This window comes from Eretmochelys imbricata, chromosome 1, assembly GCF_965152235.1.
Source record: "Eretmochelys imbricata isolate rEreImb1 chromosome 1, rEreImb1.hap1, whole genome shotgun sequence".
Taxonomy (NCBI): Eukaryota; Metazoa; Chordata; order Testudines; family Cheloniidae; genus Eretmochelys; species Eretmochelys imbricata.
In genome coordinates, this window is record NC_135572.1 from 73,288,649 (window position 1) to 73,303,204 (window position 14,556).

Genomic DNA, 14,556 nt, shown 5'->3' on the forward strand with positions numbered 1-14,556 from the left:
TTGAAAGACTGATCCACAGTGGAAAGACTCCCACTCAGTTCAGTGAACTTTGGAAAATTGTTTCTTCAAGGTAATAGTCTATCCTATGTAGAATCTTATACCGTGCCCATTACTGTAGCAATGACTGCCTTCCAGTACTGCATACTGTCACCTTTTTTCCCCTCTTACCCCTCTGAGAGGTAGAACTGTGAGGAATGGAATGTTTTGTATGTTTTAAATATATAATACTATGCATGTATAGTTTCTATATCTTTATTAGAGAAAGCTAGGTCAAGTAATTGAGCCTTACACTTGGAGCTGAAGGTGGCGGTTTTGTTGTGGTTGTTAGTTCCTGTTGGTGTTCCTTCTACAGTCTTGAACTAGCTTTATCTACCGCACAGACTATCTTTACCCTTATTGTAGAAAGGGTCACTGTGCCACAGGAATGAAATGATTGACTAGGGTCTTCATCTCAGACCACACTGTTGACACTCTTCATTGCTCCAGCACAATGGAAATGATGAAAAGGGCAAATATAGTGCCAATCAATAAAAAGGTAAATGAGGACAACCTGTGGAATTGCAGACCAGTCATCTTAACTTCTGTACCCGGAAAAATGATAGAGCAAATAATTAAGCAATCAATTTGCAAACATCTAGAAGATATTAAAGTGATAGTCAGCTTGGATTTGTCAAGAGCAAATCATGTCAAACCAACCTGATCACTTTCTTTGACAGGGTAACAAGCCTTGTGGATAGGGGGAAAGTGGTAGATGTGGTATGTCTTGACTTTAGTAAGGCTTTTGATACTATCTCACATGATCCTTCTCATAAACAAACTAGGGAAATGCAACCTAGATGGCTCTATTGTAAGGTGGGTTCATAACTGGTTGGAAAACCCTTCCTAGAGAGTAGTTATCAGTGGTTCACAGTCGTGCTGGAAGGGCATAATGAGTGGGGTCCTGCAGGGATCAGTGCTGGGCCTGGTTCTGTTCAATATCTTCATCAATGATTTAGATAATGGCATAGACAGTGCACTTAAAGTTTGTGGATGATACCAAGGTGAGAGGGGTTGCAAGTGCTTTTGGAGGATAGGATTAAAATTCAAAATGATTTGGACAAACTGGAGAAACGGTCTGAAGTAAATAGGATGAAATTCAATAAGGACAAATGCAAAGTACTCCACTTAGGAAGGAACAATCAGTTACATACATACAAAATGGGAAATGACTGCCTAAGAAGGAGTACTATGGAAGGGGATCTGGGGGTCATAGTGGACCATAAGCTAAATATGAGTCAACAGTGTAACAATGTTGCAAAACAAGCAAATATCATTCTGTTATGTATTATCAGGAGTGTATTAGAAGGAGTGTAAGCAAGGCATGAGAAGTAATTTTTCTGCTCTACTCCACACTGATTAGGCCTCAACTGGAGTATTGTGTCCACTTCTGGGTGCAACATTTCAGGAAAGATGTGGACAAATTGATAAAGTCCAGAGAAAAGCAACAAAAATGATTAAAGGGCTAGAAAACATGACTTATGAGGGAAGATTTTAAAAAAATGGGTTTGTTTACTCTGGAGAAGAGAAGACTGAGGGGACATGATAACAGTTTTCAAGTATGTAAAAGGTTGTTACAAGGAGGAGGGAGAATTTTTTTTCCTTAACCTCTGAGGATAGGACAAGAAGCAATGGGCTTAAATTGCAGAAAGGGAGGTTTAGGTTGGACATTAGGAAAAACTTCCTAACTGTCAGGATGGTTAAGCACTGGAATAAATTGCCTAGGGAGGTTGTGGAATCTCCATCATTGGAGATTTTTAAGAGAAGGTTAGACAAACATCTGTCAGGTAAGATCTAGATAATACTCAGTCCTGCTATGATTGCAGAGTACTAGACTAGATGACCTCTCAAGGTCCCTTCCAGTCCTATGATTCTATGAAAACTTTTGGCCTGATCCTGCAACCGTTTCTGAACACATGTAACTTTATGCTCATCATAAGTGTTCACAGGATATAGGGACATAAGGTCAGATTTTAAAAGATAATTAGGTGTCTAAAAATGCAGATGGGTGCTGGGGAGGGAGGGGGCACAAAAGCACTCACATGCCTAACTCTCACTGAAATCCTAGTTTTTACCTGAACATCATCCCAACAATAACACATAAAAATGTTTTAATTAATCATGAATATGTTACTTAGGTTCTTAATTGGATAATTATGAATGTCATAAATTAATGATTCCTGCATCAGAATTCATGAGACCATCATAGGTTAATTCCTATTTAATTACAATAAATGTACAATAATACCATTTATTACCTGTAATCCTACTTAGGTTTTAAAGAATGTATCATAAAATAATGATTACTTCATTTAAGTTCATTAGGAATGATACATGAGCTCCTAGTTACTGGTATTTCTACAGCCACAGAAGGAATTCCAGTCCCCGTTTGCAGATTGCCATTATTAGAACTTTTAAATTCTGATTTTGAATTTATCTGACCCAAGTGATTGGGAACCTTCATCAGTTTCTTGATGTTTACATTTACTTTAATAATTACAAGATAACAACTACACATGAAGTAGAAAAATGAACCTAGGATGATTCAACACTTAGATATCCTGGTGGTAGGAGCTACACAAACATTATAGACAAATAGAACTGGGGAAGGTTGCTTGCATGTTCATTTTGTTTTCTTTTAAACTTCCAAACTTGAATATTTGGGATTGATATAAGGAACACAATGTGAAACTCTTATTTTTTATATGTAGCTTTTTATTGAAGTCATATGAATGCATCATATACACAATGTACTGTAAGAAAACATGTTTAGAATTGTAATGACCAAGAACATTGACCTTGGAATTCTTTTTGTTGTTTGCATTCAGACTGAATGTACCGAAAGATGCTAATTCTTATGTGTTGCTAACAGCATCAGATCTAATCTAGGAGCGTGGGCAGGGCTGGTCAGGATGCCTCTTTAATTCAGGGCTTGTCTACACTGGCACTTTACAGCGCTGCAACTCTCTCACTCAGGGGTGTGAAAAAACACACCCCTGAGCGCCTCAAGTTTCAGCGCTGTAAAGTGCCAGAGTAGACAGTGCACCTGCACTGAGAGCCGTGTTCCCAGTGCTGTAGCTGTCCCCCTCATGGAGGTGACTACACAGTGGTGATTACAACTATTAGGACTGATACTGTATTATGTGATGCTTCACATGTTGCTGGTGGTGTGAATTTTCAAATTTTGTCAGGTTGCCCAGAACATTCGAGTAAGGTTTGATATTTTATTCATCAAAATAAATAAAAAAATTGCTAATTCCTTTAGAAAATGCCTCGTACTAGTGCTCTTCTTGTTCTCCATGTATCCACTCCCAGTTTAAAGAAATTCTACTTAAATTCCTTAGGGGCCTAACCTATCTTTAGCTTTACTTCATGCCTCCTGGTTTTAGCATTTGACACAGACTCAAACAGTCTTGTCACAGCTATCTTTTCTGTTCCCTTCAGAATTGTATATCCCTCAGTAAAGTGACTTCTTACACTTTTTACTATGAACCCATGCCTAGTTGCTCTAGCTGTTCTATATAAATAGGTTTTTAAGGTCCCTGATCTTTTGGGTTGCCCTCTGCCATACCTACTTACCTTGATTCTATCTTTTCCAGAGTAGGGATACAGAACTGTGCATAATGTTTCATGTTACTTTGCCAGTCTTTTACTGAATGTTAAGGTAATTCCCTCAAACTTGCATTCAGTTTCTTTAAATATCCCAAAATATTCCATGTTGTCTGAATTTTACTTCTTCCAAGCACTGCCTTGAAAGTTTTATTGTTTTGTTAACTATAGCCATATACTCAATTTAAACTACACCTGAAACATGACATTTGAAGGTATACAGTATTCATCCTTTAAAATGTCAACATTTGCTAAAAATTACCACAAAGTAGCATCTAAAAATCTGCTTTACTCTGGTATAAAGAATTGAAAAAGTTGCAGTCTCTCTATTCTATATATCAAATTGAAAATCATGGCAATTTTTCAGTTTGGTATGTTTGGTAATTTTTCGAATGTGTTGACTTTTCACAGGCAACTCCTGTTTATTCCCTTTTGATTTTTTAAAAATATTTGCCTTGCTTTCTTCATTTTTTTCATTTCATATCCAACTTTTCTATTTCTGGAATGTGGATACCATCCTCCTTTTTGGACTCAGTTCTTTTACTAGCACCGTACTTTCCTCCTTCTTGATCTTTTACATAAAGGGACAGAGTTATAGCCACAGCTTCTAACCTTTTTGGCCTATTAAAATGTGTGTGCATCTATTTGCACATAATAAACTCAATTATTCACGCAAATTAGTTATATGTATTCCCTTATTTCTATATATAAAATAAAGTTTGATATGCACAAAATTTGTACAGACTAATTTACAGAATGAACAACATTTAAGGTTCAGTTCTGTTTTCACCTACAGTGATGTATATCCAGAGTTACTCCATTGAATTTGATCTTTGGTCCAAAAAAGGATCAATTTGGCTTCTTACTACTGATCCTTATCACTGGTATCCATCATAAACTACCATATATCCATTTACCAGCACCCTGAATCCTCCTTCCAAAGCGTATTCTTTAACCTTTCAGTATATTTTATAATTTTGAAGTCTAACAGGATGTAGCCCCTTTATGGGATCTAGAACCCCATGTGCTGACTTGCTCTTTTCTGCTGGCTATCAAGGTGGAGAAAGAAATCTCTAATAAAGAAGAAAGAGTATGCATACTATAGAAGGCTATGCAGGTAAGATGTAGAAGATAAAATGGGGGACAATGTGAGTTTGTAATGTACCAAACAAAGCCAGACCCACAGTTGTGTTGCTGAATTAATAAATCTGTACCTCTACAAGGTATTATTCTCAGCCACCCTACTTCAGTTTATCCCCAAACTGACTTCTCAAGAGCCCTTTCCAATTTGTAACAAGGTGGAACCCAACAAGGAATGAAACCCCAACTTACCATAAACTTCCTGACTCACATCTTCTGTTTCAAATGAGCTGTAAGACTGTCAATTATTTCCAAGTTTTTCTATCAGGAATGACTCAAAATAGGCTTCTAACTCCATATTTTGGCATCTTCATAAGTGGCCTCCATTTCAAAAATGCTAAGTATCCAGCAACTCCCACTGAAACAGGAACCTCTGTTCGAAAAACTTGGCCTATATCTACACTGTCCTGTCTGGCAATGATTTCTTATTCTCTTCAAAAATTCTAATAGATTTTGTGAATCCATGCTGGTTATCTATAACCTTTGGGTGAAATCCTGGCTCCACTGAAGTCAATGGCAAAACTCCCACTCTTTTATTTAATAATATTCCCTTCCTTATTGAGCAACAGTAATAGTATTCTCTACTTTGCCAGATATAACCAAGATCCCTTCTTAAATATGAAACCTTTTTCTCTACAGTTATTTAGGTACCATGTTACAAACAGCTTTTATCCAGTTTTTTTTTTTGTTAGAAATTTCTGTTCTTCAGAACCCTGGAATGGTTTTATTGGGAATCCCATATCTCGAAAACTTCATTTTCCCCCTTCTTTTACAATTCTCATTTAACCACTAATTCAAGGAAAGATAAAATCTATAAAGCACATTCACCTGGTTTGGATTAGTAAGGGCAAGCCTGTACAAGATTGCATGCCCTTCTTCTGTATCCTCTCAAAATATACATGTATTTTTTTAAATAATTATTTAGTTGTGTGACATGCACAAAGAAAGAGATCCAGAAATATGGAGACAAAGTAATAGTAGGATTCCTCCGTGTTAGTTGTGCTAATTTATCTTCATATCCCAACCTGAACACTTCCCCGCCCTCTTCCTGAGCCTATTAATTACAGTAAAGCCTTCTCCTAGCCTGTGTTACACAACTGAGAAGAATAAAACAATTAATATCTTTAATATAAGGCAGTGGCATAGAAATGGGCACAACTACCATTCAGCTTCTATTTCAGGATTTTTTTTCACTATTGTATTCTCTCTGTTAGTTAAGGCAGGACCATTTCTTAACCCAGTTCATCAATGGCAGAACAAATAGATATTGTTTCTTTCCTTTCCTTTCTTCTTTCCCCTCTCCTTTTCTTTCTCCTTTCCCTTCTGGCCGATGATAGCCATACTTCTCTTCTCTCTTCTCTCTTCTCTCTTCTCTCTTCTCTCTAGAGGGCTGTTTCAGAGTGCCCGTACCATCAACAATATAATTCCTCACTTGTTTGCTTTTGTCTCTGAGGTGCTACCTGAAATATTCTCTTCCCACAGAATGTATTCCCGCACACATAACCAATAATTTGAATTATTATTAATTATCTAATATTTAAATTTAGTTCACAGTTCTAGGAATTACTTAAAAAATATATAAGGACTAGCTTGTTCCCATCCTTGTAGTGATACATAAGGGCACATATGGAACTGAGCTCACAAGGAAACTTCCTTTCTCACATACATTCCCTTGAGTGCTTAGATGGGGGCAGGCACATGTTTGGCAAGAAGTGCTAGTGCAATAGCATACTAAAAACAGGTAGAAAGGCACAGGATGATATCATGGACTTACCCTTCTCTACATCAGCCAGCAGAGTTAATCCTGCATGACAGACATATGTTGTACCCGTATAATGGGTGATAAGAGCAACTCTGCCTCCCGGAACTCTCAGGAGTCAGAGCCAGACCAAATTCCTCCGGAGGTCTTCATAGCAGCATGACCTCTCCTCACCTCCACAATGTAGACCATACTTTAAAAACCATAAGCTGGCCCTGAAAGGATAGAAACCATCCTCTCATAAATATAAATGTAATTATTTTATGCACATCCTTATGTTGTCTATAGACATCAATATACAGGCCTGATTTTTGTCGTGCTCTTCCATTTGTATCCATTTACAGCTGTCCACAACTCTTGCCCCACTTGTTAAGCCAAGTTTGGATGTTGAATCTAATCCTAAAAATATATATAAAGGTACAAGGTGCTGGGGAGTCAGGACTGATGTGTTAATTTGACTTGGTACTTTGTTCACTCCTGATTTCATTCATATAGTTAATTTATTTCAGCAGAGCTACTTCTGATTTATCATGGTGTAAGGAAGGGAAGAATCAGATCTTCAATGATTATCAATGGTACTTTGAGTTATTGAACAACAGGTTTCATTTGAAAATAATAGTTTATTCATTTGATATATTTGGTTCAATATATAATATTACAATTACAAGGTCATTGTGAAGGACCAGAGAGATGGCTGCCAGGAACAGCAGGAGTTAAAGAAAACCTGTGGGTTCAGCTAGAACCTTCCTGTTATACCTGCAGCCATTGCCAGGCCTGGAAGGGGGAGAAAAGAAGGGAGCCTGACTCAGTCAGGGGCTGACTGGTGAAGGAGCTCTCTGTGTCTGCCTGAAGGCACAGATGCAACCTGTCTGCCAATGCAGCCACTGGAAGCAAGTAAGTCTTCCTCTACCAAGGGGAATCTACTGCCAAGACCCAATTGTGGGGAAACTGGACTAGCAGGGCCATGCCCCAAACTAAAGGACTTATATAGGGAGCAACTCAGACAACAGGTCCTGAGCCCCTGCTCACGGCTGGGAGCAAGATCCATCTTCCCTGTCTAGGGGTGTGAGTGGCCCTGGACTCTGAGGCAAGGACTGAGGGGAAAAAAGAACAAGTCCCCCCGTCCAGCCCCTAACCAACAATCTAGACCCTAGGCTGCCTGGCCACTGAAAGCCCTATCACAAATGGTGGAGAATATAGGCATTGTCCTAATTCCTGCTGAAGGGAGTTAAAACAAAACAAAAGTAAAAGAAAACAAAACAAAAAAAAGAGAGAGAGACAGGGAGAAGAAGCCCTGGGCCCAGCCCTTGAATGGAGATGGAACAGCTGCTGAAATGGATGTGCAATCAAAACACCACCATCAACAGCAACTCCTTCAGCAGATGGCCACGCAGCAGCAGCAGCTAATTCACAAATTGGCAGCCCAGCAGCAGCAGTAACAACAGCTGGTCCAACAGGTGGCCTATATTTTGCAACCCGCTGCCCCAGCAGAGCCTCCACCCCATCCAGCTTGACAAAATGGGGCCTGACAATGATCCTGAGGCTTCCTTAGACTTGAGTGGGTGGCCATGGTATCCTGATGGCCCTGAGACCAATGGGCTGCAGTGCTGGTCCCGTATTTACCTGGAGTAGCATAAACTGCATACTGCACTTTAGACCCCACCGCTGCCCAGAACTATGCCCAGGTTAAGGCAGTGACCCTCAATGCCCTAGATATCTCAGAGGAAATATTCTAGCAATGCTTCCAAGGGGAGCAGTGACCGCCAGGGACCCCACCCTGCCTGGTTGCCCAGAAGCTGCGTGACTCATTCTGGAGATGGCTCAAACCAGAAGCAAAGATGGGGGTGCAGGTTTCTGAACTGGTTCTACTAGAGGAGTTTGTCCAGATCCTGCCCCCCTGGGGGAAGACAGTGAGTGTTGCAGCATCACCGTGACACGATGATGGAGGCCATTCACCTCATGGAGAACTGCGAAGCCGCTAAGTCCCCTGGGATGACAACCCCTTTGGGGTTGGCTGGAGCCAAGTGTCCTCTGTCCCTTAAGGATGAAAGCACTCAGACCCCTGGATCGTGAGGAACGTCGGCCTCCGCTCCCCCTACCAGAACTCTGGCAGGCTAGAGGATCCAGAGGTGCCAAGGCTCCCCAATGTAGAGGCCCAGAGATGGTTACCCGCCCTGCAGTTCAGGAGACCACAGCCCCATCAGTGGCCTGCCAGGGCCCTTGCCCAGCCCAGAACTCAGGGAGGCCCATCGTGACCCAACCACCCACGTACCCAGGCAGGAAACACTCCTCCCCCACTCAAAATCAGGAACGATGTTTCATGTGTGGCCATTCTGGCCCCTGTCCAGAGACTGCCTGTATATAGAATGTAGCTTTGGGAAGATCTGGACTCTGCAGGCATGAGCGCACCACAGGGACCCAGAAAAGCTGACCATCCCTCTGCAGGTAAATGGGAAAAGTGATGGGACTCATATATTCAGGGTGTGCCCAGACCCTGGTACGAAGTACAGTAGTGCCTAATCCTGGCCCAACTCAGGGCAACATCATGTTGCAGTGAGTGCATGGGGACAAGAGGGCCTACCCCCGTACGGAAGTGACTTAACAATAGGGAAATGGGATGGTCAGTCTGACCTCGACACAGGCCTACCCAGTTATTTTAGGCCAGGACCGGGACTATTTTGGGGAATTGTTAGTGGACCTGGTGGGGCCCCAGTCCAACTGTCAAGGATCCCTACCTTCGGCCACCAGCTCGCCTGAAGTGGTGACCCTGTGGGAATGGGGGAGATTGCTGACTCAGGTGAAGGGGCATAACAGGCCCCAGTGCCAACTCAGGCCCCCTCCAAACCAGGAAGGGAACTCACTCCAATACCCAAATAGGAGATCCTGACTCATCTCTCTAACTTTGTGGAGGAGCAATGGGCTGTCAATATCGTGAACCGGGCATATGTCCAAGTGGCAGTTGTGAATGGGGAGACTGTTGAACCCCTCCAAGTGGGACAGTTCCTATGCTTTGAGATTCAGGGTGACCATCTGTACCGCATAGAGAAAGATTAACCAACTGAAGAGGTTTCATGTCAGCTCTTGGTGCCCCGGCTTTACTGGAAGGAAGTTATGTGGCTCGCCCATGCCATACCCATGGCTGGGCACCTTGGAAGAGAAAAGATGCTGGCCAGGATTTTAGGCCAGTTCTTTTGGGCAGGGATCTATCGAGATGTGTTTGATTTCTGTGCCTCATGCCCAGAGAGTCAGGTTACCACACCACGGCCAGCTGAGAGAGTCCAATTGATCCCCTTCCAACTGGTAGGTGTACCCTTTGTACGGATTGGAGTCGACATAGTCGGCCCTCTTGAGAAGAGTGCTGCCAGATATCTGTTCATCCTTGTTGTGGTGGACTATGAGACCCAGTACCCCGAAGCAGTGCCGTTATGCTCCGTGAATGCCAAGGGGGTGGTGATGGAACTTATGAACAGTTTTCCCTGAGTCGGGGTGCCCCGGGAAATCTTGAAAGATGAAGGGAAAAACTTTGTCTCCAACATAAAGATCAAGACCTTACGAATGTCTGTATACCATCCACAAATGGACGGCCTAGAAGAGCGCTTTAATTGAACCCTAAAAACAATGCTCCAATGGTTGATCCTGATTGATGTCTGACATTGGGACCAGCTGCTCCTGCCTTTCTTGTTCACAGTCCGAGAAGTACCGCAGTCTTTCACAGGTTTCTCACCATTTGAGCTTTATATTGGAAGTAACCCCGGGGGATTTTAGACCTCGTTCGAAAAATGTGGGAGGAGCAACCATCCCAAGCCGACAGCATGGTACAGTATATGCTAAACCTGCAGGAGAAACTTGAGGCCCTAGATTCTTTTGCCAGGAATAACCTCCTACATGCCCAGGATACACAAGAAGCAGCTTACAATAAACGGGCATGCCTCTGGGAGTTTCAGCCCTGTGACTGGGTGCTGTTATTGTTGCCCAGTTCGAAGTAAAAGATCCTGGCCCTCTTCCAAGGACTGCACGAGGTGATCCAGCATGTGGGACAGGTAAACTATGAAATCAAGCAAACAGACAAACATAAGGTATGGTAGATCTACCACATGAACCTGTTAAAACCATGGAAAGCTCAGGAAGACTTCTTAATAGCACTCTGCCCACCAGAGCCGAAACTAGGCCCACAGGCAGCAGAGGCCTCAAACCCTGCAGTGGTCAAGATTGGGGGCAATCTTAACCCTGAGCAGAGTTGTCAGGCACAAGAACTGATCACTGCCTTCTCTTCTGTTTTCTCAAACTGACCCGGGCGGACTCCCCTGATAACTCATCATATTCAGATGGAACCAGGCATTCAGATCAAAGAAACCCCCCAGCCCCTTCCCCAGAAGCTTAAAGAGACCATGAAAGAGGAACTCCACCAATGCTCACATTAGGGGTCACTGAAGTGTCATTTAGTGACTGAAAAGTGCCATGATACTGGTCCCTAAGTCCATTGGAAGCACGCACTTTTGCATCGACTTCCATAAGGTCAGTGTAGTATACAAGTTCAATGCCTACCCAATGCCTCGGGTTGATGAACTCCTCGACCAATTGGGAAAGGCAGAATGCATCACCACTTTAGACTTAACAAAGGGCTATTAGCGCACACACAAAAAAACCTGCTTTCTCCACCTCCTTTGGGCTTTTCCAGTTCCGGACCATGCTCTTCGGCCTGCATGGGACCCTGGCCACATTTTATCAGCTTGTGAACCAAATTCTCCACCCCCATAATGGTATACAGCCACGTACTTAGATGATGTGGTGATCTATAGTTGCAACTGGCAGCACCATTTGAAACATGTGTCCATGGTCCTACAGTCCCTCAAGGAGGCCAGCCTGACAGCGAACCGCACCAAATGTCACCTTGAGAAGCATGAAACCACCTACCTCAAGTACACATTGGGAAGAAATATAATCCGACCCTTCATTAGCAAAGTCCAGGCCCTCCAGCTATGCCCCACATCATCCTCAAAGAAGCAGGTATGTCGATTCCTGGGATTAGCTGTATCTTGGGGTTTTCCTCCATTGCAGCCCCCCTTTTTGATCTCCTCAAGAATGAGAGTCCTAAAAGGATCCAGTGGACCACAGACTGTGAGGAGGCATTTCAAACTCTGAAGGCCCACCTCTCTCAGGAACCTGTCTTGTACATCCCTGACTTCACCAAGGAGTATTTGTTGTAAACGTATGCCTCAGATGTGGGCCTAGGAGCGGTTCTATCGCAGGTAGTAGGGGGCCATGAACACCCCATCCTGTAGATTAGCAGGAAACTGTTCCTGTGAGAATAGGCCTATTCTGTAATTGAGAAAGAAGCCCTGACAGTAAAATGGGCCATGGACTTGCTCCATTATTATTTTCTGGGCACACACTTCACCAACCATGCCCCGCTCCGCTGTCTCCATGCCATGAAGGACACAAACTCCCAAATCATGAGATGGTACCTCTCCCTCCAGTCTTTCTCCTTCCTCATCCAGCACCAGGCTGGGAGAGCCATCTGAATGTGGACTTCTTTTCATGGGATGGTGGAGGACAGTTGGAGGAGGGGAGACCCCAAATGTGGTCATGGGGGAGGGGGATGTGTGAAGGAGAAGAGAGATGGCTGCCAGGCACAGCAGGGGTTAAAGAAAACCTGTGGGTTCAGCTGGCCCGACCCCGTTGTACCTGCAGCCAACCAGGTCCTGAAGGAGGAGAAAAGAAGGGAGCCTGGCTCAGTCAAGGTCTGACTGATGAAGAGGCAGGAGGTCTCTGTGTGTCTGCCTTAAGGCACAGACACATCCTGCCTGCCAATGCAGCCACTGGAAGCAAGTAAGTCTTCCCCTGCCAAGGGGAATCTACCACCAAGTCCCAAATATGGGGAAACTGGACAAGCAGGGCCACACCTCAAACTAAAGGACTTATATAGGGAGCAGCTCAGACAACAGGTCCTGAGCCCCCACACATGGCTGAGAGCAAGATCCATCTCCCCTGTCTAGGGGTGTGAGCAGCCCAGGACTCTGAGCCAGGACCTAAGGGAAAGGAGGGCAGGTCCTCCCCTCCAGCCCCTAACCAATGATCTAGCTGCTAGGCTGCCTGGCCACTGAAGGCCCTATCACAGTCATTTACAAATTGGCTCATGTCATTAATGGACCTTACATACCTCCTATAACTGTTTTATTTATATATATATATATATATATATATATATATATATATATATATAAAACTGATGAATAATGGCTATATCCAGCTATAGATTTTACCTAATGGCTGCAATTTCAAATACACAAACCCACTGCTTTACTAGAGTTGAGATCCATGCATAAGTGCATTTAATAGAACAAGATACATGAATTACAATGAGTCCTTGAAGTGTTTGTATGTTTGGTGAATAATGAATGATTTTACATTTGCAGCACTATAGCTTCTTCTGAAAGAATTTTTATCTTTGCTCAGCGAGCTGAAAATCTGCTAAATTATGCTTTACTTTCTTAACTCAGCCTTGGCATCATTGTCTTTCTAAAGCTGTTGGCATGGATATTCTAAGAAATTGCCTGTGCATTAAGTTTAAATTAGCTGTCATTATTATTCGAAAAATAATGAGACTGAGAGCAAATCATGTCATTAGCAACAGCTTTTGCATCAGCATCATATTTTCTACTCTGTTTACTGGTAAATGTGAAGCTTACCTAAAGAGGGAGTAAGAGGAGGAATAAGGAGTGAACGTTTAAAATGTTACTTTACTGTATCTTAGAATGATAAAATACTATAACAGTACAGGTAAGTAATAATTTCTGTAATGTAACTAATTTTTCTTAAAGCTTACATAAACAGAGATTATCTGTGGCCGAAAGCAAAGATGGCAAGTTATCAGTACTTATGTATCCTTATGTCCCGCTCACAGTGGCAGGAGGCAACATGCAATAGATGATGAAGAGACCACTTCTAGGTGCAGCTGTTCAGGTCTGATGCCTCTGGTTACCACAGAGTCTACACAGCAAAGATAAAGGATTGATGTTCAGCAGTGCCTAGGTAGAGACAATGACACTAGCTGGAGAACTTTGTATTCTCCTCAAAGTTGAAGAGTAGTGGGGCAGAATAAACTGAGTATGAAGAGAGAGAGAATGTGTGAGAGGGAGAGCATGGAAGGAAAGAGCTCAAGGGAAGAAAACAAAGAAGGTGGAGGAAAGAGAGAGCTCTGGAACAGGGATAATAGGAGAAGAGGAGAGAGAGGCTGGAAAGGTTGAAAGTGAAACTGACTGTAAACAAAAGTGAAAGCAATGAGATGATCAAAGTAAACAAAAAGTAAAGTAAAAAGTAAACAAATTGCATATAGAGTGTGTGACAGGGTCCCCAGGATGCAACCCGGACTGTGGGACCACTGAGCCCGCCAAACCCACCTGCCTGGGCTGTCCCTTACACTGTATTGCTAACGTCAAACAACAAGCCTCTGACAGGCAGTGCATTTACATAGCCATCCACAGGCAGAGACACACTCAACTGAGTTACATGAATGATCTTCCAGCCACTCATGAACCATCAATAGAGAGGCTTTCAGAAATATATCATCTTGCACTGCTCAAGGTTCCTCTGGATACTGCATACTCATTAATAAGTTCACCACCTCTTCACAGGAAAGTGGACATGTACATGTACCATCTTCTGTAATCTGAACTGAGCTTTCCCAAAGCACTTCAACCAAAAAACATTATTTTAGGTAAAGTATAAAATAGGTTTATTAACTACAGAAAGATAGATTTTAATTGATTGTCAGTAGCAGGCACAGAAATCAAAGTTGGTTACCTAAGAAATAAAAATAAATTTGCAGTCTAAATTCTAAATTAAACAGATTAAGCAAGTTTTGAATCAAATAGTCTCTCACCCTAACAGATGGTACAGATACAAGACACAGATTGGACCCCCCCTTCCAGCCTGGGACCAATCTCCCTAAGTCCAAAGTCTTTGTCTTCCAGGCAGTCCTTCAGGTGTTCAGATGGGGTGGGGGTGGGGGT